A 27,645-nucleotide genomic window follows, 5' to 3' on the forward strand; every position below is an offset into this window, starting at 1 on the left:
TCTGTTTGTGTTTGTTGAGCACATGTTTTGGTCCCTTGAGTAATTCGGAAAAACTGTCCACCCTGGCTTACCGGGTGACCAGGATAAGGGTCCTAGCTGAAACTGCAGGTCTTCAAGGCATTCAGCGACCGCATACCAGAGACCATTGATCATGTAGTACTCGGGGTATGATATACCACCTTAGCCTGAGATCCTGTTAGCACCTTTCTCAGCCCAGGAAGGACGGACCACGGGTTTTGATTCGGTTCATCCCCTCCTAAATCTGCTTGCCGCTGAAACATGATCGGCATGCAAACAGGTGGGTGAACCTACTCCCAGCCCGACCTTACGTACTCTGGGCCCCTCTGAAGGCGGTTTCCAGTGGTTACCATGGTTAAGTCATGTAAAGACTTATCCAATTATGCAGCCTTAACTTGAAGCATAATCAGAAACGGCCGTCGGGAGAGTCGCACTATAGTCTCGCTCGACTAGACAATACAAAGGAGGAAAAAAAATCACTAGTGTTATTCTATTGATGGGGGGGAGCAGGAAGATTCGAAGATAGTCCCTCTCTCAATATAGGAATATGTCTTTTGTAAGGATATCACCAATTGTACTGGTTGGCTAACCTGAACTCTTTCCAGTCGTCTCTATCCATGCTATGTCAAGGCATCCACGTGCTCTCTTCAAACTTATGCCTTAAAAAAGAAACGTCTTCTTGCTTTCGTAGTTTGGTTGTCATTGAGAATATGACAACTCCTTCCTTTCCAATTTTCCAGCTAGACGAGGGACTATTTTTGACCAAGTCGTTCGAATGATGTGCAGAAGTCAGGATTCTAGGTTTCTTCAGTTGTTGCTGGGCAAAATAAGCTTTATTGTGTGAACCTCATCCCTCTCAAAAATTTCCTACCTTTGAAGTAGCAAACGATTGAATGAAGTCTCATCAAATTTTAAGGAATTTCTATTCGATCGATATCCCAAGTCATTGTCTGTATTTTCTTAAAACTCAACGTCGGTAATGGCGCCGTAAAGAGAACACAAACTGTGGTTCCACCAACCCACGACCACTCTTCACGCATCTGCATTGCAAAGCCTTCATCATCGTCATAAATACGGGTTCATGCCGTGCCACTTCTGGTACTTCCAGGAAATTATTCTCCTCAAAGAAAATACCATCAAATAATAATGAGGATTGTAAATGCTCACCATATTCACAGCAGGAGGCAACCCCCATCAAACGGCAAACACCGCACTTTGCGAGCCAAGAATAAACGAACAAACCGACAAATCAGACAGACAAAAGACACAAAGCATACAACACGCTCCTGCCCACACCTAGGTTGAGTACCAGGAGCCAAGGACGATGAATCCTGTTGTGTGTTAAGCGGAGACAAGAAGGTGATATCTGGAACGGATTAGAATTTCGATTGGGATTAGCGAAACGCAGTATTACAAAACACAAGGGACCGATGAGGGCCAGGGAATTCCTGAATGATAAGGATAACGTCGCTGGGGGATTGGACCGGGGGGTTTGACTGGGGAGGAATCTAAAAAATTTTCCCATTAAACTCATTTGAGATGAGAGCCAGAGAGCCTGTGAATGACAAGAAGCGAGATAATGTGATTTACATGGGATGCATCTGTGACTAAAATGGATTTTCAATGTTATCAATTTATTTTGAAAAAAGCCGTTTCTGAGAAGATGTTCCAATGAGTTGAATAATTGATTCGAGACGCTGAGGAAATGAAAAATAGATCAATTGTACGCTGACTTGGCGCCATGAAAGGCGAGTAATTGGTTCAAAATTGAGTTGCGCCCGGTTGGGGGTGGACTGGTTTGTTCAAGGACGATATTCTGGCCTTGAGTAGGTGAAAGGAGGGCTGTTGACATGGATTTTTGTCATTACTATGCAAATGTCATCACTCGTTAGTCCGAGGGAATTGGCTTAATCGTGGAAAATCTGTGGTAAGTTGCTTGGCATTTCGAAGGATTTAGCTTTCGTCCTCCCACTCGAAGAGTTGCTAACTAAGGTCCTGATTGAATTTACAATTTTAATTCATTTTAAATACATTTTGCGGGAACTGCATCCGTTGGTGTTGCTCTGCAGTGCACATTCCACTTCCCACGATAGTGCCAGGAGAAAATCCACTCAAGCAATATGTCCTGCTTTCCTTTTTAAAACTCCACTAACAACCCCCAATTAATAAAGTATGAGCAAATCCAATTTTAATGAAATTTACTATTAGCAGAGATTATTCTGCTTGTTTTGCTCCGCTTGCTCTGCTGAATGCACTTTCTGCTATGAATAATTCACAATTTCCGTGCAGACACCAGCGGACTACCCCTTTTGTCGTCAGCGAACTCGTTCGCTGTAGACTTCAGGCGCATATCCTTCATTTTTCGTCCCCTCTGTGATGTGACGTAATCGATTGTGGTGTGTGTCACGCATGCTCCCGGGCCGGGATTCCCCTCGGACTAACAACATTCTGAGGGACACCACCGAGCCACACGCTGTTAGATAGCATCACGTTAACATGAGTTTTCCCGACTTGCACTCAGCCAGTTCCCGTGGAGTTTCCCAGTCAGCGTGAAAATGACTTTAGTTGGTCGCAGACGTTCTTTGGGATCGTAATGTGAATTCCATTTGGATTTTCCTTGGGTTCCAAGTCTGTCGTGATTTTCCGCGTATTCTGCCTGGTGGTGTACGGGTACTCTCCGGTTGGCATAAACAGTTTTGTCCGTTGTTTTTCATTTGCGGCGTTGACTCTGTTTCGGGGGTAATTTGGGAGCATAGCTTGCACGAGGAAAGTTGGAAAATATATCGGGGTTCAGGGTGCGGGCTTGCTGGGCTGGTCTTCGAGATGTCCGCCTGAATATTGTTGTTTACTTGGGGGTTAAGGTCACCCGCTGGCGCTCTCCGGTCGCTAATAGACATCCTATTTAAAAAGGATCCTCGAATTTCCTAAGGTGGAATAGCTATTCTTGTTGTCGTTACGCGTGAACCGGAATCCTCCGTACACATGAAGTTAATTTGCCGAGGTTGAAGGGTGGAGTGGTGTAGCCTGGTGATTTGAACGCGGATGTGGACGGGGCTGGAACGGAACTAATTTAGTGCTTGTGATTTGAACAGTGATACGACGTGTTGGGATTTACTTTCCTTTGGGCATACCACGATAAAATTGGTGACGCATGACCGCATTCTTCCGGTCTCTCTACTTTCTCTATTTTTAAAAAAATAGGAAAGAAAAAAGTGAGTGTACAAAGTGGGAAAGTCAGGAAAATTCGGGCAAATAAAGAAGGCATTTTAGTGTTTCCAAGCCTAAGTACAGTGGAATCGATTCAATATTCGCGGAGTGATACCGACCAGTCCTCCCGCAACCACCCTCGGATGTTCAGCCAGGGAGGTGCGTGCCGTCGAAGTAACAGTGCTAATAAAAATTTATTATGAGTGTGTTTTGCATTTTTAAGTGAAAGTGAATGGGAATATGAGGCTCACGTGCCATTAAAGTTAACAAGATAGAAGGATATAACGTCTTATTAAGTTGCTGGATTATTAAGTTACGCGGAGAGCTCTAGTGAGGCTGGAGCTAAAGAAAAAGGGATTTTGTGCGATTACTTGCTGAATATTAATAGACTATTGTTCGTTGGATGTTGCGGGGATGAGCTTACGTAATTCAAGGGTAAGAAATCCAGCATTATTATTGTCTGTAGATACACTGAAGGCTCATGCTACTGTTAATTTATGCAGGACAGCGTATGCTCTTCTTTGTTTATTGTTATTATGCTAATTTGAAATTTATTCGTGAAAACAAATCACGGGAAACTGTGCAAAGAATTGGAGCCTGGAAATTCATTAGAAAAGTTGGCAGCTATGACGGAATTGGGGAGCAGAGAGTAAAGGACTACGTGCAAAACAGGTGTGTTTGCCAAGAACGAACAACTCGATGGTTACATTTTGGCAGCAATGGTTGAAGGCGTTAAGTCCTACGCGAAATATAGTCCAGCACCATTGATTTGGGTGAATTTAATGCGCAAATGAAACAAAAGGGGAAATTGTCCAGAAATCTTTAAAATTTCGTCCCCTGGGTAGATAGCAAGGACACACCCTTTTCTTATATCAAGATAATTGCTTAACCTTTTTAGAGTGTGATGGGCTGGTAAAGGGTATTTGGGAAATATTCGAGGAATATATTCCCAGAAATCCTTCCCGAGATATGTCCACACTTCTTCCGCTGTGTTACAAGTTAACATCCTTGCAACTATTGACCCTCTATTTTAGGGATGTTGTTCGTCCTTAACAGCATTAATAATTATTCCAGGAGAGTTTTGTCTGTACAACGGAGAAGGTTGAAGAGAGCTTTTTATTTTCAATGTTCTCTGTTCAAAAAGGAGAAGGAGGGCCAGTTTTTCCAGAGGGCCTTAATGCTAAAAACAACTTGTGTTGAAGTTTGACAGGAGTTGGAGGACATCGTGAAAAACCGATAGAGATAGTTGAAGTACTGGGCTCCACCTGCATTTTTGCGAGAACAATCAAATTAACCTCAAATTTCACCAGTAACTGATCCTCTTTAAGAAAACAAGAAAAAGTGATAATAACCCTCTCTTTAAGGATGAATAATCAGATTTCGTAAAGACATGAACATCGTCCTTATTGGCTCCAGAGATAACCCATAACCCTATATATATGGAAAATTTATAAAAAATATAAACTGACATGAAAGCGGACGAATTCCTGCCGGTAATTTGAAGATATTGACTCAAACCACCTCCACGCTTCTATCTTCAATTCAAACCACTTCGAGAAAACAATTTGTATAAGGTTGGAGTTTGCAAGGATGTCGTTGCTTTTTCACGTTTACCAATCAGTGATAAATTTGATAAATTTGGTGGAATTCGCACTGTAATCAACAACTTTGACGAAACCATAGTATTGTCAATAAATTTGGTATTCGGAAGTGCTGAGGAAGATCCAGTGTCATCGCTTTTTATTAGCAATCTCCAGTTGAATATTCGTATATTATTTCCGAACTAAAAATTGAGAGAACCGACCATCCTTGATTGAAAAACGGTGCAACATCTGGTGTCCGAACAATGTCTATCTCACTAAGGATGGCCAAACATTTGGCTTTTGTTCCGGAGTCTACCAATTCGATTCCCTAGTAGTTGTCGGCCATACTGGTTTTAGGTTAGGTCCACCATGTCTTCCTTTTCTTCCATCCTCTAGGATGTGTCCCGATAGCTGAGTGGTTAGAGCACAATACTGTCATACGGAAGGTTGCGGTTCAAATCTCGTGTATCGTGATTTGACGTCGGATACCAGTCGACTCAACGGTGAATGAGTACCTGAGTCAAATCAGGGTAATAATCACGGGTGAGCGCAATACTGACCACATTGCCTCTTATAGGATACTTTCATCCTGTAGTGTACCGTTATGGTTTTGAATGAAGTGCTCTAACACAGTTCAAGGCTCTGCTCCAATTGGATGGTTGCGCCAACGATTATTACTAATCCCTCTAGGAGTTGCCTCTGTAGACTTTTCTTTACTGAATGGATTAGATGATACCAACATCCCAACATTTTTAGCCGCCTTTGGCACAGCCAAAGGCTAGGGGTAACTTCCTTCATTTTATATTCTACAGAATCCTCCATTCTCCTGAAGGGTGCAAACATTTTTCAGAGGATTTTTCTCTAGAATGAAATTTTTCATGCTCACAATCCAAGCTCTCGAGGAATATATGAAGACTATGCAAACCATTGCTTTGTCTATTAGAGGTTTTGGTGAGGTGACCTAAACAGCCTTTAAAAAATCCAATTGAAGTAGTCTATTCGAAAGGACTAAGCAACTGACGCTTTTGCTAATGGAGTGGTTGCCAGACCAGAAGCAATCTTTCAGCTGCTGGCTTACCTCTGCCTTGCACAGTGGCATGGCCTAAAGCAACCCCAGGTGCTGATAAGCATAATATAGAGGAGAATACCGTCGATGCAGCCCTGAACTATCCTAAACCTAGAAGGTGGTAGTCGCTCCTCAAAATTAGTACGATCCACCTTCAAACAGAAGGTGGATTCAGGACCACTCAATCCTGGAACAAACACCTTTGATATGATTTAGACCTTCCAATATTATTGGAGTTAATCACACCTGCAGCTCTTTTCGGTCACGTTACCCTTCAGTGCATAGTTGACGCTGCATCTCAAGAGTTCCCTATACTCCGACGATGACACCGTCAGGAATTGTGTTTGAAATTTGCCTAAAAAGTGGTCCGTGCACTAGATGGAAAGAGCGACTTGCTCCTCGGAAATCAATGCGGTCCGCTATCAAGGGGATGTTGTATACAGGACCACTCTGCCCTCCAACAACCGACGGCTTTCTCAGAAACATCACCATTGCCCCTAGGCATGAGGCCTACTTATTTTTATTTAGTTCTCCAACCCGTTGGCTTCCACGATTATGTGGATACCGCCTATTTTGAAATAGCACATGTGAAACTCTATTTCGTTTGCAGTCTAAGTCTTGATTCTTCTAGGAAGCCCACCCAGAAGATCCTTTAACGTGATTATATTAGAATCGTTGGTGCAAGAATCTATATTGGATCAGGGCCTTGAAGTGTGTTAGAGCACTTTATTCAAGACCGTAATGGTACACCACAACAGACTTTAGGAGGTAATGTGGTCAGTATTGCGCTCGGGATCGGTTTCTATTAATCTGCGTTAAAGACCTCTGCAGTTGATATATAAATATTACGCTATCCGATCATCTTACAAATAAGGAATGTCAATTTTTTTAAACTTAGGAAGTGGGAGAAACCGTAGTTTAAGTCATATATTGACTCATTGTACTAACCCTTGGTACCTTAGGTATGTAAACGGTTTCCTGCCTGTGCCGCTTGTAGGCTTTCGAGAATCGAACTACTTCTCTTGAAGGCAGAAGGCGTACTGATTTGTCGGCGAAAAACTTCTTTTTGAGGAATCTTCGCGTTGAATCAGGGATTGCTTGGTTGATCCAACCGGGGGGGACATAATATGATTGGAAGTATGCCTATACTATGCAGCTTCGGGGCAATATATCATTACGTAGTAAATTGACATAGTCTTACCTTAACCAGGTAGGTAAAAGCGGGCAGTGGTGCGTGGTTTTGATGCTAAAGGTCACACAAATTCAGAAGAGTATTCCCGTATAAGATGAAAGGAGTAAAATCTGGCGAGTCCTGAGTCTTAGATTTACCCGTTGAGTTCAAGAAAGATAACAGCTCCTTTACTATACAGTTGCTATATATGCCCGTTGCCTGGCTTTATTTAGACTTGGGCTCTCGTTCAAGAAGAAGTGTATGAGGGTCTCACTTTGCTTTTGGTAGTTTCAATATTGAACATTACAGGGTATGCTGACTTTCGTGGTATAGTTCTCGGTCGACTATTGTTCTGAGTGACCCTGCATGCATTTACCTCAAAAGTTCCCATGTTACGGTTTTATAGTAGAAGGGCTAAATCTTCTTCGTTGGATATAGTTAGTTGACATGGTCTATTTGGAATCAGCAACTGATCAGTAGTAAAAATCTGTTCATCAGCGGAGTCAACGCAACGTAGGCAACGCTCACCGCCGGGCAATCAAGAGCAAAAACATTTTTAGTCAACTTGCCGCCCGCCCTTTCTTCTTTTTATTCCTATCTCCATTAACCTAGAGCAGGAAGCCCCCGGATTGTTCAGTTCATCCGTGATCTAACTTAACAGTTTTCATGGATGTTATAGTTCACTCTGAAGCTTCGATGGCGGCATGATGGTCTGTGAAAAAAGCTAGGATATAATATCAAACTGTCGGTATACGCTAGTTGTGGTTAGAAAGACAGCGCTGCTCTGAAATGTTCCTCTAGACGAAATGCTTGCCAAGTGACTGTCTACCAGATCTGATCTGTTTATCCTGCTTCTTAGCATAAATACTATCTAATTCGTAAGATATCCCCACAACCCTATTCCGGTCACTACATCCTGATTGACTGAAGTACTAATATTGCTAAATGTCCCTTTTTTATTCATGAGGCTTGACTACTTTACTGCATTGCTTGTGGTATGATGTCGGTTTGGTAGTTCTAATTGCATACTTCATGAAGAGCAACTTGGGAGATTTCTTTTGAGCTAGGCGTCCTGATAGTTTCAAAAAGACGATCTTTCCAAAAGCGCCCTTTAGGTGATGTTTAGGAGACATCCTTGGATTTTCAATACAAATTGATTGGTTAGCCTAAAACTCTGCGCAGACTCTGGGCCGCGTATGTCCGTCTTTGGAATGACAGCTTGCCGTAGATATGTCCAGGTGTGTGGTACTACGGCATAACCTTATCCGGCTACTTCTGTAACATATCTGGTATTATCTCCTTTAGGCCGGGAGATGGAAATGTTGAGAAGGTGTTTATTGCTTTGCTTTTCGCGTAATCTGTCTGAATCATCGGATTTTTAGCAATCAATAGGTTCCTATGTGTCAAAATCCTAATGATCCTTACGAAGTCGCTGATTCTTTCAGTGCTTTGAGAGTAATCTATCTAGGACCATGTTTTTTACAGTCCAGACTTTACTTTGGTGCAACTTCAGGCGGAAGATTAGACAAATTTTCATTCCAATGGGGTAGTGGCGCCTTTTGTTGCCTTACTGGGTATGAGATTTTGAAGGCAACTTCTATAGCCTTCTCTTAATTTTCGACCGTGGATTTCAGTTTTTCGATGTCGTAAATACTGCCAAAAAATAGTACCAGGAAGCTCTAAAACTTGATCAAACTCCTTCTTATCGGAAGCTTATTAGATCCATCAATTGATGTGGGAATATCTACTGCTAGATTAAAAATAAAGAATATCTAGCTGTAGTGTGGGAAAGATTTCTGATTGGTAACTCTTTGGTGCTCCTATCTAAAGGCCCCGTTATCAGTAAATATTTTCGTAGACCTATCTCCAATTCAAATTACTCTAGAAAGGTCACCCCGTTCTTTTCATGAGGCACCCATCACAACCTACAGGTGGTAAACTTGAGAAGTTCCATAGTATTTCCACTCCCTTTCACTATACGACATTGGTGGATTGAGATCTCATTAAAAATGGAGTGTTAGATAGTTGAAATAAAGGAACACTATTAAAATCCCAAACAACAAGGACCAATGGTTTCGTCCAGGTCAGAGGCAACTGTTCAGACGCTGCTTCACGTCTGCCCTGGGAGCAGCGTGACCGAAAGTGGCAAGGGGAAGGGCGATTATATAAGGGAGCCTTTTTCAACCTGTTTCCACCTTCGGTCACGCTGCTCCCAGGGCAAATGTGAGGCAACGTCTGAAGAGTTGCCTCTGCCCGAAGTTTTGCCATTTTTTCCTCCGATTTTTGTTTTGGGTCTCATTTCTTTGTCAGTGGTTTAACAAACCAAATTGGCCCTTGGTTTCAAAGATGGTTCGCCCCTAATCTTCTCAATTCGCTGTCACCAATAGGACAAGCTCAAAGACAATCTACTATCTGAGTTGATTAAATGCTCCTTTAGGTGGTTATCCTTAGTCTCTTCTCTTTAATGTATGGCTGGGCAATCAGTATTATTTCATGCAGGCATAATCCAGCTTAAAAGGGGCCTTATCAAGTTCCTCTATTTTTAATTGCGCTCTTATGGTGCCCCAGGTTTCATTGATGTATTATCAGATTATTTTGCGAGGGCGAAAATTTGTAACATTCAGGAAACTTAGCAGGAGCACAGGAGAGACCATAATCTTGTTGTGCATCAATACCTGTGGGAATTTTCTGATAAGCTCCTCATCCCTATTGCACTAAGTTCAAACGCCTGTTCGGAAAGGGAGTTGTTGTTACACTTCAATATTGAGCGGCTGGTTGAGCTTCTGTAGCAGACTTCCCTCGCTGGACGTTGCGATCACCTTCAAGACGTTGTGCTCGATCACTCAATGTATGGTATTCGGTGGAAGAATTACATACTACGCACTAGCTATCATCAAGGTGTTGCGGATTTGGATGACTTCAATTCACTTCAGATGCCAGCTAAAAAGAGAAGTGTCCCGTTAGGAGCTCCATTCGAATTTTTGTATCCTCCTTAAGGCTCAACACAAACATTTTCGCCTGCTGAAGATAGTCCAAAATTTTCCATTCGCTTCTATAATTCATTACGATTTCATACTTTGCGGCAGTTTCGATAGTGGACCTTTGATACCAGAAGCTACCTCTAGTCTTATAATTGTAGCAAAAGAAATAACTTCATCGGCCGATTAAGAATTATATTAAAGAGGCCGAAATTTCTTCAACTTTTTATCCTCGAACATAACAACTTCTTAGCTCGCTTTTCTTTTTACATTTCTTTCACATTTTCTAGATTCACTCTCTTAGAACTTCCCTCTCATTTCTTTGACTGCTGTTGTTGGTATTATGGTCAACTGTATGGCCGGTGTGTATATTGGATGGTGGTGGACGATGACAAGCTAGAATGATCAGCTGTGAGGAAATTGGATGAGAGATTATTTCGGCGACAGACAGCTGGTGTTGAGAAATCGGGAGTCAGTTTTCGAAAATCGTTGGCGTTAACGGTATCCAGAGATAGGAGTACAAAGAAGAAATAAAGGAATTGTACATTAGTGAGGAATTCTGATACAAAGTTTACAAAATAAAACACTGCTTTTGAAGAGAATCAAATGATCTCTTTCGGTAACAAAGGAAGTGAAGTGCAATTTGTCATACGATATCTATTTTTTAAATATTTTCCGATTATTATTATTAACTGTGGCGTAATCAAGCAGGGCGTGGTTCACATGGCAAAGTTTCCAAGAAATCGTTGCAAAACTCACCTGTGTATGATTGTCCCCGGGAGTCATACATAACCATTACCATCTTATCTAAATCTGGGTTTTGACCATGGTTTCTCAGTTTTCCGAAAAAAGGTCGTCTGCCGGCCCAATTTTTCATGGATATATCTTTTCGCTTACATTTTCTATTTTTGCCGAAAGGAATTCTTCAATTTTAAGTCGTATGGGCTCCTCTTGAAAAAGGAAGTTCGAGTGGTGAAAAATGTAAATCCTCGATAATATTGTTCGTCCCACTCAAGATTGTTTATGGGACCGACCGACTGTTTTGTAACTACCAACAAACAGAAGAAAGTACTTATTCTCAATAAGTATTCTTAGAAGGTCCCCCTCCCCTTAGGGTGTCGTCTATAAATAGATGACAAAATCTAAAGTGCTCAGATTGATGAGAAATGTATATTCGTAATTAATTATTCTCCCTCTGGGCATATTAGATAGATAAATGCATACTGAATTAGATCGTATAATATGGACTCAATTGAAATAAGATTAGATAATTGATAAAGCCAATAATTGCGTTTGAGTGACAAACAACAAACATCTTCCATATCCTTGGCTCAGTATCTATAATTACAAAATCGTCTTAGAAACAATCTTAGATTGCACTGATTTCCCTGGAAGAGTATGTATCAAGATTACGCTTTGATAAGGGGATATTACAGTCCAGCACTAATTTTGGTAATTAAGGCATTAGGAGGGCTATTGCAATTTTAGCTCGCAGGACGTTTGGGAATTTGCTAGTACAAGGATAAGGTTATGTTTGTATAGGTTTCGTATGGGGCGAATCAAGAGGTGGCGTAAAATCAAAGATTTTCTTCACTTCAAGAAGGGCCTTGGTAAGTGTTCTTACTCAAATTACTTAAAAGGATTTATTATTCCGCCCTGTAAGGCCAGATTGCCCCTTCATTTGCATGTGATTCGTACTGAAACTCCTCCAGAAAAGGTGAAATTCCATTTTATCAATAAAATATTGAGGCTGCAGAGAATGTAAATTCGGATTAAGATTGATATCGAAGGAATTACTTTTCAGAAAAATTAGGGGTTTTCTTGTAGTGCAATGCGGTTTCGAGTGAGTGGTTTTGCAACTATGGCTCTAATTGGAAGTGCAGTCAACCCAAAAGCGGTAATCATCTTCGTAGGGGTTAACAAGATTGTTTTGGAACAAAAATTGGTTCAGATTGATTTTCCTTCAATTGCGGTGAATACTATTGATGTAAACTGAGGTTAAACTTCCTTCTAGCCTAAAAGGGGACGGGTACAATTTCGCATTGCTCTGATTTTGAACAAGTCAAGGATACACTTTTGACGCTTTAACCACTGGTAGTGTCCTGAGGTCTCATTGCGTACAGAAGATCCCATCGTTCCATCTACTTTACTGTTCTCATCCATTTCTTTCCATACAGCTTAACATTTTATTATCTCCCAATTCTCTTAATCATGAGTTTACTACTTTTGCTTTGCTATTGTTGGCAACATGGACAACTAGATGTACAGCGGAGTCAAGTAGCGAAAAATGCTGGTGTATATCGACCGCTGGATGTGTTTGATATCTGAAAAGGAGTTCTGTTTCGTGTATTTTCATTGAAATACAAATGTTAGTGAATAGGACTAAACAAAATCGCTATGGAATTTAGAAGATAAAAACATCTATCTATGAGTAGTATTGATGGAAAAAGCGAGAAGACGACTAGAGAATGTGGGAATGTAGAAAAAGTTTGGCAAAAAGACTCTCTCGTCTTATTACTAAATGGAAAGCAAGAGAACTTAGCAAAAATAGGGATACCGAAGGTGTTTAATATCACAAGAATGACAACTCGGTAGCTAAGATTGGCTTGAACATCCGAGTCGAATAGAAATAGCCCAGACGTTGACCAAAATAATCATGACTAGAACTATATAGTAAGGAAATATGTCAGGTGATCACTTAACTCTCTGTTTTTTCACTCGACCAGTTTTCAATCCACAAAATCATTACGGCAATTCAGTAGCCCTTTTGACACACCGGATATGTTTCTGCTTTTTTAAGATTTTGTCGGTCGGTCCGTTCGTCTGTCGTTCTGTCGGTCTTTTTTGAGTGGGAAATCCATCATATTCATCATCATCATCTGGATTTTAGGACATACATGCCGGACTCTTACCGAATAAAACCTTCCCTCCACACTCTCCCTGCGGGACCACCGTTCCGGTATTGCTTCGCGGGACCGTTCAGTTCTTAGCTGTGCTCTCTAAAGGAGCTACTACCGCTTTGCGTAGCGTTAACTGCAGTAGCTTCCATTCTATGTCTCCGCTGTACTAGTGCTGCTTTTAGCTGGTGGTGGAGACGTTTCACCATTGCAACTACTGTGTCCCATGCTGTATTTGATTGTACCATGTACGTTATCAGATTTTTAGCTTTTAAATCTTGGGCAGGCGAAGAAAACGTGTTCTGCATTTTCGGTTGCATCTTCACATGTAGGACAATCGGGCGATTCAACTAGACCGAACCTATAGAGGTAGTTCCTGTATTCACTGTGTTCGGTTAACAACTGAGTCAGATCGTAACTGGTCTCACCCTGGTTCCACATAATCCACAAACTTAGGTCTGGGATAAGCCTGTGTATCCACTGGCCATTCTCCGCCTGATCCCATGCTGTTTGCTATGCAGCCAATGACCTAATACACTTACTTTGCTTGTTTAGGCTTGCTTCCTGATTTTCGTACAGACGACTTGCCTCATCGGTTAGAATATCTACCGGGATCATCCCCGCAATCGAGCATGCCGCCTCATAAGATATTCTTCGGTAAGAGCAACATGTTCGGAGAGCGCTTAATCGATATGCAGCTTGAAGCTGTCTGCGATTTTCTCCGATTTTTATCGCCGTCGCTCACACTGGTGCCACGTATAAAAGTACAGAGCTGACTTCTTTTTCTTCAGCCTTTGTCCCGTTCACAAGCACGGCTGGCTCGTCGTGATCGGTTTCGTCATTTTTCTCCATCAAATGCCTGATCTGGACGCAATCTCGAGGCTTTTAAATCCTCATCCAGCTTATCAAGCCATCGTTATTTTGGCCGATCTTTTGATCGTTTACCATCGACTTCGATGTTCAAACCAATCTTGGCAAGTGAATTCTCATTAGCACGAATTGCGTGACCATACCTTTTTGGTAGTTTTTCCACGATCGATGCAACCCCATAACGATGGCAGATATCCCCATTTCGGATGTGATCAAAACGTGTCACGTCACTAGTCCAACGCAATATCTTTGTCTCCGTTACCGCAAGACGCGGTTCATTTTCTTTTATAGTCAGCTAACTTTCAGAACCATAAAGGGCGACAGGATGGACGACATTTCGGCAAATTTTCGCTATGAGACGTTCGTTGATACGTCGATCACAAAGAGCATCAGTTGTGGAATGTCACCTGAGTCGTTCCGCAGTAGTTGACGTTGTTTTAAGTCTTACACGCAGCTACATAATGTTTCATAATGTGGCTGCTTGACCTTAAGGTTAACGTTAGGGATGGTACTTTACACTCTGAGCACGTCCTACATAAATCTTATATAGGACAATAAGAGCCGATGGCGGCGGTATTTCCTGCATGTCAGGTACCGTGCTCATTCGAGTACTGATGGAAAAATACCAATGGGGAAGCACTTCGTCCCAATATGGACAATTCAACGGGTGTTATCCAAAGCAATGCCTATCAACCTTACTCTCTTGAATATGAGTAAGACTCATTCAGAGTACTTATACTGCCAGTGTGCAGAGGGAGAATAGGCCTTCATCATAGGATATAATGGTTCTCCATTTGATGAGTTGAATTTGATATGGATTCACTCTTTGATTCAAGATAGTTGGACCGAGGTTGGACAGATTTTAGCCCAGCCGATTTAGGGCCGAACTGATATAATTACCTAAACTGGACATCCCTGAAACCAGTCTTAAGTCCGATCTCGTGGTCAGTTGTCGCACCTCGATTTATGGGATTTATCTCGTCCTTTTCTCTGAAACAATGCCTAGCAAATTGTGGGCCGATTAGAAAACATAAACATGAAACGGAGTTGGTAAAGGCCTTGCAATTCCATAGCTCCATTAGACTGTTCTTCGCTTTTCCACTGAAACCAGGGGCAGGAAATTTCGGAATAGAGTTCGTCCACTTTACGCCTACAATTACAAATACGGTCCGATGTTTTTGGAAGACTTGATCCGTCAGCAGGGATGGCAACAATTTCGGAGCTTGATTCTATCGCGGAAGCACTGAACAATCGAAGTTGCTGGAATCGTAGAGCACTTGGGTACCGATGGAAGAAATAGGGTTAGTCATACAGAAGAGTGGCATATATTCTGGTACGGTTGCGGAACTGTCAATATCTTGGAGCCGCAGCATTAGCACGGACGATGGACGACAAAATTGGACAAGCTGACAAGCTCAGTCGTTAGCGCATAAGAATTGGGTTCGACTTCGAAGATCGAGTCCCATTTTGGACGCTATTTGTAAGGGTGGGATATGGTCAAATGAATCGGATTCAACCTGGATGACAATTTTGGTTAGGTTCAACATTTACGTTATTTACACTTGATTTGTCTGCTTCCTCCGTGCCGTTCTATATGAAGTGTCTTTCTTGGCATGTCCCACTCTTTTTTGACCTATCTAGATCGGTGGAGCATTCAGATTCATCATTTAGATCTCCTTGGGGAAGTTTGCTTCCTTAGCCTTTTGTCAATGTGTGTTCACGGTGTTTCTAGCGAAAAGGTTATGGATTGAAACGCAACAACGCCTCCGTTGCTAGTAGTGGTTTTTATTTGATAATATATCGATATTTCGGGAACAACTTGTCCCCTTCTTCAGTGCCAGGGACCCGGCGGGAGAACAAGCTGTTGCTCCCGAAATATGGAGATATAGTCAAATAAAAACGGACGGAAGTCGTGTTGTGTTTTAGACCCTTAGCTCGCTCAATGCACATCCTACTTTCGTCCTCACCACTTTAATCAGTTTAAACACTGATCCCTAATACGAGACAGCTTTTCTCTACATGCGTCCCCCATGCTCTTTATGATGCTTTACTCTGGATCAATAACGCCATACTTCTCTTTCAATGTTGGGAGAATATATTTCTCCGAGCTGACCTCGTTTAGGACTATGCTGTCATTGTTGTGGGTTGGGTGGAGGACAGAGGACAGAGGACAGAGGACAAAGGACAGAGGACAGAGGGGGTGGTTGTGGGTTTATTGGACTTGTTAAGGAGGACTTAATGCTCGAATGTCAGGTCCTCTTTGTCGGCTGAGGTGATATGACTTCGGTTAAGTCATTTCTGCATTTCTTTTTTATTTTTGGGAAGGTTTCAACATAGACGTCTTCTTTTTGGAAATTATTATTTTGAAACAGATCTTCTGCAGATTCTTCTTTGAACTGGTTGTTGCTTAGCTACTCTGTTTCTGGCTGTGTTGCAGGTTTTGTCCTATTAGTTTTCCAGTGATTCATTCATTTTTTACTTGACAGTTTGCTGTTAACGGCTCATTTACTCGGCTTCTGTTGTTACCTATGTTGGTGAGGTATCACCACTTTCTCCTTGGCTGTTTTCTCTCCTCTCCTCTATTGCTTCAATGTAGAATAATTTGATGCCGTTTATTAAGTTCTGAATGTTTTGGTCAGAATTCTGTTGTTCCTTTATGACGTTCGACAATCCGCTCACCAAGCAAGAGAAAGGTTGTTCCTGAATATATCGGCATCAATCTAGGTACTGTCCATGCTCTTATTGGTAGTGATCTCATGGGTATACTGCTCGTTTTGAAAGGATCTGTCATGGACTCTAGTTTAACCTCAAAATAATTGTAGTTTGCAGTGTAGATACAGAGGTTTCTGGTAGGTAAAATTGGCCCTATAAGGTTGCTGAAAGCTGGTAAAGCCAAAATCGGGTCGTTTGCCAAAGTCCAGAGCATTATGATTTAGGACTCCTGGCAACAAATTGCGAGAAATACCCTTAATGCATGTTGTGCAAGTTACCAGCTTTGGTGACAAGAAGCATGTCGCAGAAAGGACATACGTGAATTACTCTTTGACGTGAGTGCATGATCCTTTACTATCATTACGGGAGACTTCATCGCATATTTTACCGAGTGGGGAAACAAACTTGAACACAACTGCGGACTGATATCCATGGCAACGCTTTTGTCGCTGTACATGTTGGCCCCTAACGTTGAAAGTACTCCCACTCTTTACAGAGGAATTGCGGAACGGTAGATATGACAGGACAAGTAGAGCTCGAAGATATTTGAGACGGAAATGGTCAACGATTTATTTAAAAAAAGTTTTGGTCCGATAAATATGGTAGAAGGAAAGTTTCGGGCGAATTGTCGACAATATAGTCGCAGATTGTGATTTCTCTAAGCCAATGGTCAAAAGAACTGCCCAGACACTCCAGATATGTTGCCGGAATGGCAAGATCACTAATGATCAGGTTAATATATGAAGAAGAGGACACTAAAAAATTGCCTCCCCAGGACCCTGGGGATCAAGTGCCAAGTTTTCTTACACAAGGTAGTGTCAACACAGTTTCCGCAGTAAAATAGACGTTTTAAGGCGGTCGTATGAGAGCATTCCTACGATGGCATTCCTGCACAGAGTTAGAAGATCAACGAACAACCTAGCTATGAAAGCGGCAATAAAATCGAGATCTTTTAATAGATGTTTGGAAGAGTGATAAACTATTTCGTAAGCCATCCTCGAACCACTCCATTCCCTACTGCCGTTATAGGTAGCGTGCTGTTCCTGATCGTAGAAGAGGCATAAGCATATCGGTTCTAAATTTGAACTGCCAACCTAAAAACGAAAGCTATCAACGAAGCAATCAAAGGAGGCAATTACAACCATAAAGTTGGCGATTCTAGGCGATAATAACCCTCGATGAGGAGAATAAGTACAATTTTGTGGCTTGTCAAAATCAGCTGAATGTGCCTACGGAAATTCGACAAATTATCAGGGACTATTTCGTGGATAGGAAGCTCCTCTATGATACTGACGTAGACCAATTAAGCTATGGTGACAACATCTCGGTTGTAGTAGAAAACAGACTTTTTGAAGGTGATCGGCCAGGCAGGTACCTCATGGGTTGCAGCTTGCGGAGCATAGAAATGAGTCTGTATTCATCAGTAGTCAAAAGCTGAAGGAAGTTTTAAGATTTCGTGCAGGACAACATGTGGTAGAGTCCAAGACATACATCAAATGGGTCGATGTTATGCTGGATCATCGGCTATTTTTTTAGGAACACCACTGCGCTAACTGGTATGATACCCAACATTTAAGAACCCAAACCACCGAGGTGGACATTTCCAGCGTGAGCGTAGGCATCCATTCTGCTATATGCAGCATCAGTTTAGACGATAGCCCTCAAAGTACACAAGAACACTGTTTTTAGTGCATTATTTGAGCACGTTAAGAGTCGCTAACCCATTTCGAACAATGTCGGACGACGCAACAGCTACAGTTGTGGGCTCGCTACCTTGACTTTCGGTTCATCCGATGTGGAGATCGTATGACTGGAAGGATTGCGGTGACTACCGGGGAGTAGTGCTAGTCCCAGAAGACGCCCAAAATCCAGCTATGGCAGAGACTCTCGGAAAGTAGTCTTTTTTTTTTTGGGGTAGGGTAGGTGAATGCATTTACGCACACAGTGTTGGACTCCCGATTCGGTACGTCGTCGGATTACCAACTAACCACCTCCCCATCGTCAGAGAGCTAGCCTGGAACCGTTTGTCACATTACTTCGGGCCAGCCCCCGAACTCTCCCGCCTTGCGGAGCCTTCAAATCAGGGAATTCCTTTCACCAACGGGAGGGGAGAGGAGGAAAGGAACTGTCAGTTCAAGGAACCCCCTGCCATCCGGCTCCTCCACCGGTCGAGTTCTATCTTCTTAGCAACGAGAAGGGCCCGAACGTAATGGCAACACGGTTCCAGCTGTCAGCAGTCCTCAGCATCTCTTCCACAATGTTGTCTGGAGAGAAATCCCCTGTGTTTAAATAGAGCTGCTGACGAACCCCATCCCACCTTCCACAAGAAAAAAAAGTGTGGTGGTCATCGTCCACAACTCCATTGCGAAACACACAATGCGGAGAACGCGCCTTTCCAATCTTGTGCAGGTAAGACTGAAAATTTCCATGCCCACTTAAAAATTGGGTAAGGAAATAGTCAGTCTCACCATGCTTCCGATTCAGCCACGCACAGTGTTGCCGTTCTTCGCGAGCAACCACCTCCCTTGGCTCATCTCCCTTGCGCTTGTATATGGCCTGACGCTCCCTAGCAAGAAGGGCAACGGGGATAACTCCCGCGATCACCATCGCGACCGGTTCAGAGACTGTGCGCTACGCAGACGCCACCCGTAAAGCTCCCCGTCTCTGTACTTGCGCGAGGCGTCTACGATATACCTCCTTGTTAAGAGCGCCAGCCCATACCTCTGCACCGTAGAGCAGGACAGACTGCGTTGAGCTCATCAGGAGACGTCGCCTGCTAGACGTAGGACCCCCAATGTTTGCCATTAGCCTACTTAACGCCGAAACTCCAGCCGCAGTCTTGTTTGCTGCTGCTTGGATTTGCTCAGAAAAGCTCATCTTTGAGTCAAGAGTCAACCTGAGGTACTTTACCGCTGATTTTGACTCGATTATCGACTGGCCGAACGATATGGGACGCAGGGTCGGAATTCTCTTCTTAGTGAGGATGACTTCTTCGGTTTTTTGCAGTGCAAGGTTGAAACCATGAGTAGTCATCCATCCGCTTACCCGTCGCATCAATATGCCGAGTCTGCTTTGCGCCTGTTCGACAGTGCGTCCAGCAACAAGGTGAAGGTATTCTCTAATGTGCCTAGAATGTCTTTCCATCTTACGGAATTGAAGGCGTTTCTGACGGCAAGTGTTACGAGGAGCACCACCCGTCGAGTTCGGCGGCTATATGCCTCTGCTCGTCGAACGGCGTCCACGACCTGCATGACAGCATCAATTGTCGATCTCACTGCCCTAAAACCAAACTGCCGGGGAGATAAATCTCCGGCAGCGCGTATCGCTTCAGCGAGTCTATTTCTGGTGAGCTTTTCGAGCAATTTCCCAGCAGTATGAAGCATACATAGTGGGCGGTATGAAGACGGCAGTTCGGGATCGCCTTTCCGCAAGCCTCGCAACTTTCCAACGAGCAGGGAAAATGTCCTCTTTCAGGCAAGCGTTGAATGCGCCGAGCAGTAGGTCTGGCCGGTGTTGGAATACCAGTTCGTACACCTCTTCTGGAATACCATCGGGTCCTGGCGCCTTCTTATTTTTCATAGAGAGGACTGCCTGTTCCAACCCTTTTACAGAGAAAAGTGGACAGTCCTCTGCGCTCTCCGCGCCGACGTCACCATCCCATACGGGGTGTGCTCGGCCTTAAGTGAACAGGGTTTCCGCAGAGCCTCGATTTTTCGGGTTACAAGTTTGTAACCGAATCCCCACGGATCCCCATTCACCTCGTCGATCAGATCTTGTCAGCAGCGAGCTTTGCTCTTGTTTATTGCGCTGCGAAGTCTCCTTTTGGCTGATTTGTACTCCATCATTATGGTACATGCCTCCTCCCGATCGCCTAGACGTTGTGTTAAGCGGCGGAGCCTGTGACACTCCTTCCGGAGCTCTGCGATTTCCACTGTTCACCAATACATGGAAGGTTTGCCGCGCCTCGATGTCTTCCTGGGCATGGAGGCTCCGCCGACCGTCGTTATCAGGTTCATAACTGAATTTACGACAGTGTCAGCCGCGGCGCCACCGCACCCAGGAGTGGCCCCACCTGTTCCCAGAGTTTCGACAAACTTCCCGGTGCTCACTTTCGCGACGTTCCATACACGGAGAGATCGCTGGGGTGGCGCACACCGAGAGTTTGTGTCCACCACTTCGAAAGCAATGTATTGGTGGTCACTTGCCGAAAAGTCTTCCAGAACTCGCCACCCGTCCACCAGCGACACCAGTGATTCCGACGCGAAGGTTACGTCTGGAATGCTCCCTTCGCAGCCCGGGCGTCGGAACGTTGGGGTGGATCCGGTGTTTAGAACTACCAGTCCTGTTCTCGCCGCCATTTCCAGAATTCGTTTCCCTCTGGAATTTGTGTGAGGCATGCCCCATTCAAGTGCCCTAGCATTGAAGTCACCCCCGACCAGGATCCGCCCATTCGTGCTTAAGATAGCGTCCTCCAAAGCCTCAAGCCTCCGACGAAAGTCCGGCATCGTCTCATTCGGCGTAAGATAGACACTAAAAAACGTTATCCCTGAACACCGAATCCAGACAAAGCCGTCCCCTCGGCCTTGGGCAAGAACCCCCAGGAGGGTGTCGTCCCGAACCCAGATGGCAGCGGTACCTGATATATCTGGGTGCCATGAAACTGGGCCCTTGTTTCGGTACTGCTTACTGATGAGTACTAAATCAGCTTTGGTCTCCGCAGCGAACTGCGTTAACAACTCGTGAGCGGTTGCACTCCGGTGCATATTGATTTGTAGGATGCGAATCATGTTGACCGTATCCTAGCTCTTTCCAGTTCTGCTCTGAAAACTGGACACCGCCCCGATCCCGCAGTATGCGCAATGCTCTCATCAGTCGCGCCACGGTCCCTGCATAGGACGCAGCTTTCCTTTTCATTGCAGCTGTTCGCTTTATGGCCTGCCTGACCGCATTTACGGCATGTTGCCCTTCTGTCAGGTCCCAGACAGTTTGCAGATGTGTGCCCATAATCCAAACATCTGTAACATTTGGTTGGGGCTTTTTAGAAGCTTCCTCGCGTATTGCTCGGCAACTTCCACCACAGCGAGTTTTTGGCCTCGGAAGTTTGCAGAGGTGATACCAATCCGGACATTGGTTACCTCCAGGCTTTCGCGTTTGATGGCCTCTTCTACCTCGTTCTTTTCCGTGAGACAGTCAAGGTCTCGGATTTCTAAAGCACACATGGGTTCCCGGCTAGAAATCAAAGCTTTTTCTCCTAGAAGCCCCTTGACTGCTTCACAGAACGTGACTTTATTTATAGTCTTCGGGCCTAGTTCGACTAAGACTCCACCACCCTTCGTTTTACGTATGGAAGACACCTCCGCTCCGTTGTCTTCGGGTTTGATTTTGTAACGGATTTCGCTGAGGACTTCCGCAAAAGTCTTGCCTTCCGTCGGTTAGATAGTAGTAACTAAGCATGGTGGACACACAAACCTGCTCCAGGTGATTGAGATTTGCTAGCGAGAGGGTGAAGACCCTTACAATCACAGGCGATCATTCCGCCAATCCCAAGAAATATAGGACGCAAGTGGCACCGTGAACTGTATTCATGATGAGCTGCATAGAAATAGACACCATAAGAAGGAACAGTAGGAAGGATTCCTATTGAAAGAATAGGCCGATAGGTTTATGATTCGCCTCACTTCGTAATATTTACGGATGGGTTTGTGGTGCAATTGGGCGAGGAGAGGTGGTTTTAATGGATTATAGCCCACGTTCGACTCCCGGGAATATATTCCAGTTGACTGTCTTTCTCGCGAAATCTGCAAGTAATATTCCCAAATATCCCTACCTTCCATGGATGATAGTCTGGCCTGCAGTGAGTTGTGAGTATACTCGCTATAATTCTATGGTTGGCTCTCTTGGTTATTTCTGCGAGCGTTTGGGGTCATTTGTTTTCATAAGACCCCTGGATTGCTCCACTCCTGGCAGGCATACCCGGCATAGTTCCTTCACCAGTACCTCCGCTTTTCTAAGTGTCCTGTTCCGTAAAACTCTCCTTACTTCCATTGAGGGATTCTGGTTCATAAAGCTGTTTTTCAGGTCCTTTTGCTGCTTACTCATCTCCTGCTTCATTGCCCATATCCTTATATGATCTGGAACCAAGAACAATGGAAGGTCTCCCTTCCTGTAGAAACTGCGGGAGTTGGGAAGAAGTAGTTGAATGGCAAAACGTTTTAAGAGAGCCATCTAAAGCATGCAAAAGTGCAATCTACAAGTTTGTAAGCCGTTGCTAAATATATGTGAAGGTTAACGACGACTATGTAGCAAGGACATCATTTTCAGTTGCTTTGACGGCTAGCAATTACCTTGTATTACTCACCTGAAAATTTTATGAAGATTCATCTCTTTTTTAGCAACATTTTCATATTAATTCAAGGACAAAGTTCCACTTCAATGGCAACTTTTTAATGCAAAAACCGCTGTACAAGCCAAAATAATTTATAGTCCCAATGGTGAGCCTTAAACAATGGATAAGCTCAAATTACACAATAAAGATGTTACGATTCTGTTAATTTCGAGGAAAGTTTAAAAAAAATTTACGCTTTCGCATACTGAATGCTACATAAATTTCAAATTAGCACCCAAACCCCCAGACGCCGGGGAGCCATTCGCTAACGACAATAGCAATTAAATAATACTTTATGGGCGGAAGCAATTCTGAAGGACTTAATGAAGCTGTTACCCCTCAAGATGGCAAGCTATGATCTTTATGATTTGTGTGATTGCCAGGAATATGGGGAAGGTGAAGATGAGGATATTAAAGTCAGTGTATAGGTTTATGACAGACGAGGACAATAAAATTGTCGTACTTGAGTCTGCCAAATTGGATGGGCTCTGTGGGGCAACTGTGAGTACAGTGTTGCTGGTATTCCCATTGGTATCCTGGTATCCTGTTTAGAAGCGGAAACGAACGAATTGAAATTGATGAAGTTGACAGAAGGCTCGTCGATGTTCCTGGCATTTCACCAAAATGCTAGGTTCGTCCATATCAAGCAACAATCGAGCTGAGACTTGCTTGGCTCCTTTCTAAAAAAATGGCCTGCAAGTAATCTCATCCAGCATGTGTACCTACAAACATCCAGGCATTTGTTGTGTATCCTCAGAGATGTTTGTATCTATCCTCCACTGAGAGATAATCTCTCCTGAATTGATCCTGATAGGAACAGTTGAAAAGCTGCAAACATGAAAAGAGTCTTCTTCGAAAGGCAAATAAACAACTTTTATTGTTCATTTCGACAAGTGTTCTATCAGCCGCAGGATACCGAACAATTGATGAAAGTGCGACTACCATCCAACAGGAATCCAGTAGAACGAGCATCCATTGATTCCCAGAAAGTGATGAAAAACGCTTAGCACACCTCTTGCCTTCCAACAAAATTGTTTAGTTTATTTACCAACATGTCGGCAAGGATTTATCCTGGAAATGGATGAAATTTGCTGAGAGAATGAGATGAGAATGAATTGAGGTAAGTAACCATGGATATTAGTTCTCATGGAATTAATAAAGGATAATGAATTAGATTGAGATTTACGGGATTTGACTAAAATGGTACCTGGGGATTATTGGAAAAGTGCCAGACAAGTTTGAAGGATTGAAGTTTGTTTTCAGCTCTGTTGATTTCAGCCTTGGTCATGTCTGGACGGCTGGAAAGGATTAATCAATTAGAGATTAAGTCTGAGTATTTTGACTAAACTTTCAATACTTTTCTGTTGAAAATTATCAAGATTTCAGATCTTTGATTGCCCCCGGACAACTTTGGAGACATAACCTTTGCTTACACAGGATCAAAGACGTGTATCTTCTTGGGGGTACGCAAGCTCCCTTGATAAATTGAGTAATTTGCTCCTTTGGTAAATCACACTCATTAAATTTTAAAATAAATGATTGCGAGCACTTTTGATTACCAAACTTGCTTAGGCGATAGAAAGGATCCATTGGTATGCACATCGAAATTGAAATTAATTTTGACCTCTTCACCTTGGCTTTCTGAAGGAGCTCGGTTGCAGTGAAGAGCCACTCTAAAAAAATATTAAATTAATTAAATATTTGATTTAGAATTCACATGCAATGGAGAGGACAAAGGAGACAAGTCAGAGAGCAGAGGATGGAGGATAGAGGACAGAAGCCAGAGGACAGAGCACAGAGAACAGAGGACTGAGGACCGAGGACCGAGGACAGAGGACAGAGGACAGAGGATAGAGGACTAAGAACCAAGGATAGAGGACGGAGCACAGAGGATAGAGGATAAATGACAGAGAACATAGGACACAGGGCAGAGGACAGAGGACAGAGGACAGAGGATAGAGGACAGAGGACAGAGGACAGAGGAGAGAGGACAGAGGACAGAGGACAGAGGACAGAAGACAGAGGACAGAGGACAGAGGACAGAGGACAGTGGACAGAGGACAGAGGACAGAGGACAGTGGACAGAGGACAGAGGACAGAGGACACAGGACAGAGGACAGAGGACAGAGGACAGAGGACAGAGGACAGAGGACAGAAAACAGAGGACAGAAGACAGAAAACAGAAGAAAGAAGAGAGAGGATTGAGAATAGAGGACAGACGTCTCACCTTTCTCAAGAGAAAAAGGTATGTTTAGCGTCGTCCGCCGCTCCATTGCAGAACACACAATCAGGAGATCGCGTCTTCCCAATAGTGGGCAGATAAGACTGAAAACTTCCACGCCCGCAGAGCCCTGTGGAGTCTCCTTTCTGCTGATCCATATTGTGCCTTTATGCCGTATGCCTCCTCCGGCAAGTAGCGTCAACCTCTTCTAGCGCTATGTCCTGGTGATCCCTTGTCGAGAAGTCTTCCAGGACTCGCCACCTGTCCACTGATGATACCAGAGATTTCAACGTAAAAGTGGTGTCAGGAATGTGTCTTTCACAGCCTGGGCGCCGAAACGGTGTGGATCCGGTATTTAAAACTATGGGTCTAGTTCTCGCTGCAATTTCCAGTATCCGTTTCCCGTGCCCGAAACACTGTCCTCCAGAGTGTCAAGCCAGTGCCGGCCGGCATCGTCTCATTCGGTGTCAGGTAAACTCTAAAAAGCGTTATCCCTAAACAACGAATTCAGACAAACCAATTCCCTCGGCCTTCGGCAAGAACACGAAGTCGAATGTCGTCCCGAACGCAGATGGCATCGGTGCCCGATAAGTCGAGATGCCATGAAGCCGGGTCCCTGTTTCAGTATTACTCGCTGATTAGCACTAGACCAGCCTTTACCTCCCCAGCGAACTGCCCTAGTATTTGGTGAGCGGTTGGACTCCGGTGCATGTTAATTTGCAAAATGGGGATCACGCCATTCGCACCCTAGCCCTTTTCAGGTCCGCCCCATCCCGAGCCTGCAGTGTGTGCGACGCTCTCACCAGACACGCCACGATCCCTGCAAAGAACGCATTTTTCGGTTTCATTGCAGGTCTTCGTTTAGTGACCTACCGGACCTCATCTCCGGCATGCTGTGCTCCTGTTCGGTCCCTTGCAACTTACTGATTTGTGTCCATAGTGTAGAGTCTCGTCAAGATCCCGGATTTCTAGAGAGCACATGGGCGCTAGGCTAGAAACAACAGCCATCTCCCCAAATAATCCCTTGATCGTTTCGCAGTACGCACTTTTGTTAGTCGTCTTCGGGTCCAGGTCGATGAGGGCCCGCCTCCTCGTTTTCTATATGGAAGACACCTCTGCTCCGTTGCCTCGGGGTTTCATCCTGCAGCGGATTTCACTAAGGACACCCGGAAATCTCTTGCCTTCCATCGGTTTAATGAGCAGAGCGGACGGTCTAGTTCTTGGTCATTTCCCCACCTTTTCTGGCTTTTGGTTTTCTGTCTCCTTGTCTTTGGATAGACGGGTTTCCGCGGTGTAGTCAGTTGTTTCCGTTTACCTTTCTTCGCCTTCTTTTTTTGGTCCCTCAAAACTACTTTGATAAAGTCTCGTTCAGACACATCGTCCTCTTTTCCCTTTTCTCTCAGTTCGCTATCTGCGGTCCGTCCTCGCTGCCTCTTTTGCTGATCGCTGCGGTGAACGACGCTTTTTTGTGCTGTGCTCAAATGCACACAGCTCTTCCTCCTTCCTTGCTATTTCGTCGATTTTTTTTGTTGTTTTTGGTTTATTTTCCATGGACTCAACTCACCAGGGCATCGTGTGCAAGGAAACGAGCCGAGTCAGGAATGGGTGTATCCTCGGGGACAGAGCCCCTACCCCAGTTCGCTGAGGTCTGACCTACGCTTAGCTGATCCCGGAATTCACGGACGAATTAGGACTTGCTCGGAGCAACGCGGTCCACTAATACCAGTTCAATGTACACTACTCGACCAGCGTTCCAAAGGGGATGGCTCCTGATCTACTTCACAACTGCCACCTTGCCATAGCTAGGCTCACATCACCATATCAACGTTCGTAATGCAATTTGTAGGCAGGCACTGGCACGAGCCTGTCGTTGTAATCGTGCATGTATTTGCACGCGTTTAGCACAAGAGCTCTCGGCTTGTTATAGGCTGGGCAAATCTTTCTTGACTTAACCCATCGCCATCTGAAGACAACGGCTGCTGAGCATTGCTCTTGACAGTTGCCGATGGAACGCAGACTGTGCCGATCGCCAAGACCAGAGCCCCATCTGGCCAGTCTGCCATTATGATTATTATGCGAAGGAAGTGAGGGACGGGATTACCGGCATATTGGCGGAAGTGGTAAATGCCCGGAATTTAGGAAGGCGCTGAAATGAGGTTTATTCAAGTAAACCTCAATCATTGTAGGGTGGCTCAAGATTTACTCGAGCAGACCATCTACGAATCCGAGGTGGAAATTGCCATCATTAGCGAACCCTATAGAAACCGTCACGGTGGCGTATGGGTTATAGATTCGTCTGGTGGAGCCGCGATATGGGCATGCGGTCGACAAGCCATACAATGTACTGGGAATCAGATATACAGCGGCTTTGTGTGGGCGAAAATAAACGGGGTATATGTGTACAGCTGTTACGCCCCACCAAGCCTGACACTGCCCGAATTCGAGGAAATGCTTGGCAGTCTTGTTCTGGATGCAAGGGGCGTAGTCCAAGGGTGATTGCTGGTGACTTCAATGCTTGGGCCCGTGAGTGGGGTAGC

General features: G+C 44.2%; 1 protein-coding gene across 1 annotated transcript in view; it reads left to right on the plus strand.

Annotated features, from left to right (window-relative positions):
* Positions 1 to 2,604: 2,604 nt before the first annotated feature.
* LOC119653208 overlaps positions 2,605 to 27,645 on the plus strand; it is a 307,226-nt gene continuing 282,185 nt past the window's right edge. The window contains exon 1 of the mRNA XM_038057775.1: positions 2,605 to 3,660. The gene's annotated coding sequence lies outside the window, so the exon portion shown is untranslated. The remainder of the gene's footprint in view (positions 3,661 to 27,645) is intronic.

Source organism: Hermetia illucens, chromosome 3 (genome assembly GCF_905115235.1).
Source record: "Hermetia illucens chromosome 3, iHerIll2.2.curated.20191125, whole genome shotgun sequence".
NCBI classification, from domain to species: Eukaryota; Metazoa; Arthropoda; class Insecta; order Diptera; family Stratiomyidae; genus Hermetia; species Hermetia illucens.